Below are 4,076 nucleotides of genomic sequence, written 5' to 3' on the forward strand. Positions count from 1 at the left end.
GAAATAGGGGATGGCATTTTTGCAGGAAGGTGGGTGGGAGGAGGTGTATTCTAGGTAGCTGTGGGAGTCGGTGGCCTTGAAACGGATATCGGTTTCTAGGTGGTTGCCGGAGATGGAGACAGAGGTCCAGGAAGGAGAGAGAGGTATCAGAGATGGTCCAGGTGAACTTAAGGTTGGGGTGGAAGGTGTTGGTGAAGTGGATGAACTGTTCGAGCTCCTCATGGGAGCACGAGGCGACGCCGATAGTCATCAATGTAATGGAGGAAGAGGTGGGGTTTAAGGCCAGTGTAGGTACGGAAGAGGGATTGTTCGACATAACCTACAAAGAGGCAGGCATAGCTTGGGCCCATGCAGGTACCCGTGGCCACCCCCTTTTGTCTGTAGGAAGTGGGAGGAATTGAAAGAGAAGTTGTTGAGGGTGAGGACGAATTCAGCTAAGCGGATGAAGGTGTCAGTGGAGGTGGACTGGTCGTGCCTGCGGGACAGGAAGAAGCGGAGAGCCTTTAGGCCATCTGCATGGGGAATGCAGGTGTAGAGGGACTGGACGTCCATGGTAAAGATGAGGTGTTGGGGACCGGGGTATTGGAAGTTCCGGAGGAGGTGGAGGGCGTGGGTGGTGTCACGGACGTAGGTCGGGAGTTCCTGGACCAAGGGGGAGAAAATGGAGTCCAGATAGGTGGAGATAAGTCTGGTGGGGCAGGAGCAGGCAGAGACAATGGGTCGACCAGGGCAGTCAGGTTTGTGGATTTAGGGAAGGAGATAGAAGCGGGCGATGCAGGGTTGGGGAACGATGAGGTTGGAGGCGGTGGGTGGGAGGTCACCTGAAGTGATGAGGTTGTGGATGGTTTGGGAGATGATGGTTTGGTGGTCGGGGGTGGGGTCATGATCAAGGGGGTGGTAGGAAGTGGTGTCGGAGAGTTGGCGCCTGGCCTCGGCGACGTAGAGGTCAGTGCGCCATACTACAACTGCGCCTTCCTTGTCCGCAGGTTTTTTGGTGAGATTGGGATTGGAGCGGAGGGCTGCATGTTCTGTGGGGGAAGAGGTTGGAGTGGGTGAGAGGGGTGGAGAGGTTGAGGCGATTGATGTCTCGACGGCAGTTGGAGACGAAGAGGTCGGGGGAGGGTCGGAAGCCTTGGGGTGGTGTCCAGGAGGAGGGGGTGTGTTGGAGGATGGAGAAGGGGTCAGTAGAGGGAGGGTTAGGCTCACAGTTGAAGTAGTAAGTGTGGAGGCGGAGGCGGTGGAAAAATTGATCTATGTCCAAACGTGACCGGTATTCGTTGATGTGTGGGTGGAGGGGGACAAAGGTGAGCCCTTTACTGAGGACTGACCGTTTGTCCTCAGTAAGGGGGAGGTCTTGGGGGGGGGGGGGGGGATGGTGAAGAATCGGCAGGGCTGAGTGTTGCTGTCTGGTTGTGGAGGCGGTGGGCGGAGTTGCGTTGGCTGTGGTGGGCGGAGTTACGTTGGCGTCAGTGGTGGGCAGAGTGCCGTCGGCGGTGGGTGGAGCAGGGTAGTGCTACCGCAGGAAGTGCTACACCTGCCCCTACACCTCCCCCCTCATCCTCATCCCAGGCCCCAAGACGACTTTCCGCATCAAGCAGATGTTCACCTGCACATCTGCTAATGTGATATACTGCATCCGCTGTTCCCGTTGTGGCCCTCTACATCGGGGAAACCAAGCGGAGGCTTGGGGACCGCTTTGCAGAACATCTATGCTCGGTTCGCACTAAACAACTGCACCTCCCAGTCACGAACCATTTCAAATCCCCCTCCCATTCCGCAGATGCCATGTCCATCCTGGGCCTCCTGCAGTGCCACAACGATGCTACCTGAAGGTTGCAGGAACAGCACCTCATATTCTCCTTGGGAACCCTGCAGCCCAATGGTATCAATGTGGATTTCACAAGCTTCATAATCTCCCCTCCCCCTACCGTATCCCAAAACCAGCCCAGCTTGTCCCCGCCTCCCTAACTTGTCCTTCCTCCCACCTATCCCCTCCTCCTACCTACTAACTTCATCCCACCCCCTTGACCTATCCGTCCTCCCTGGACTGACCTATCTCCTCCCTACCTCCCCACCTACACTCACTTTTACTGGCTTCATCCCCACCTCTCTGACCTGTCTGTCTCCTCTCCACCTATCTTCTCCTTTATCCATCTTCTATCCGCCTCCCCCTCTCTATTTATTTCAGAACCCCCTTCCCCTCCGTCATTTCTGAAGAAGGGTCTAGGCCCGAAACGTCAGCTTTCCTGCTCGGCCTGCTGTGTTCATCCAGTTCTACACCTTGTTATCTCAGATTCTCCAGCATCTGTAGTTCCTACTATCTCTGGTTTGAGTCAGTCTCCATTTCCGTGTAAGGATTAACCAAATTCATTTTCAGGCAAACAATTAGATTTTTGATAAAAGAGCAGGATTAGAAATCTGGAGACTTCCTAGAAAAGGATGGCTGTCTGAATCCTACAGTTCAGATCGTTGTCTCCTTGCAAATGAAAAACCAAAAGTAAACAAAATGTAGACACAAACAACACCGAATTATGAAAAGTAAAAGCTCAAAGTTCTTTTCAAACATATTTGTTCTTTCAACATGATCAAAAATATTACTCACAGGCAGGATAGCATAGTCATTCAGCTTATCAAGTCCATTTCAGCTGCCTGTTGAGAAGTTCAAGTCAGTCCCAACTCCTTGTTCTCTGTTACCGTGCGAGTTTATTTTCCTCAAGACCCTGATAAATTTCCTTTTGAAATGATTAATCATTTATACTCCAAACAGGGGCAAGGGTAAGGGCCAGGAAGAAAATCATGAGCACTGAGGATGCTCCTGGACTGACCCCAATTTGAGCATAACTGCCTTAATGTGAAAACAGCCCCCAAGAGCATCGATTACTAGTTCCTGATGTACCCTGTTCTCCCATGGTCCATCGTGCACCACCCTTTCAGGAAGCAAGTTCCACCTCATTACCACTCATTGTGGGAGTTGGTGAGCTCAGTTGGCTAGACGACTAGAGTATGGTGCAGAATAAAGATCAGTAGCATAAATTCAATCCCTGTTCCAGCTGTAGTTGTTCATGGCTATCTCCTCACCTTAAGCCTTACATAAGCAATTACGTCTCTCTAATGAAGAGTGATACCTGTGGTCCTGTTATGGATGAAGGCTCTTTTCAACATATTATTTCAGGTGGTTTAGCTGCTCTTTGAAGTGAAAATCGACTTATCAGATACCTTTATTTCCAGCAGACCAAGTAAACACACCATCCAGTTTCAATCAAAATGGCAATATCCAGAGCGTAACATCAATGGGATGATTTGATGAGTTAGCATGCGATAAAGGGTAAAGCTGAGTCATGATGTTGACAAACAACATAGTCATTCCTACATTTTTATGTGCAGCTGTTAACTTAAATTTTCAGGAGTCACAAGTATGTCAGAAACAAGCGTAATGCATTTTAAAATTTTCTGGTTCATTTGTCTGTAGACTTTGGTAATAAAAGTTGTTTCCGAAAGGAAAAGATCTGTTTACCTGAAAACAGTACTTTCACAAAAAAAGTACTATGTTCCAAGGGCCCCGAAATCTTCTCAGTGGAATTTAAAGTCAACACAGAACCTCAGTAATGGTGCCCATGACAGCTATAGTTGGTTGCAGTAAAAACCTCTGGTTCATTAACACCTTTTAAAGAACAAAATCTTCCATCTCAGTTAGTCTGATCAACATATAGCTTCAGACACACAGCAATGTTGTTGACTCCTTACTGCCGTGTGAAATATCGAGCAAAACACATTGTTCAAAGGCAATTGGGGGAATGTGCAGTAAATGCTGGGCTTGCCACACCCCATAAAAAAAGTCCTTAAACTTGTTGTGACAGAAAATATGATAGTCTATAGGTTTTGTGCGTGGCTGTGGAATGTTAATGAATGCATGGTAACAGAAGGGGCAATTCACATGGAACTGAAAAGGAAGTTGTGCCAATTAAGCAAAAAGCCCCTAATCAATAATTCTAAAGATTGAAAATAACCTCAAGAATTTTCCCAATTATTAGTTGACAACTGGCTGATACACACTCTAGCTTTATAACAAGGCAACA

Source organism: Rhincodon typus, chromosome 19 (genome assembly GCF_021869965.1).
Source record: "Rhincodon typus isolate 14 chromosome 19, sRhiTyp1.1, whole genome shotgun sequence".
Classification (NCBI taxonomy): domain Eukaryota; kingdom Metazoa; phylum Chordata; class Chondrichthyes; order Orectolobiformes; family Rhincodontidae; genus Rhincodon; species Rhincodon typus.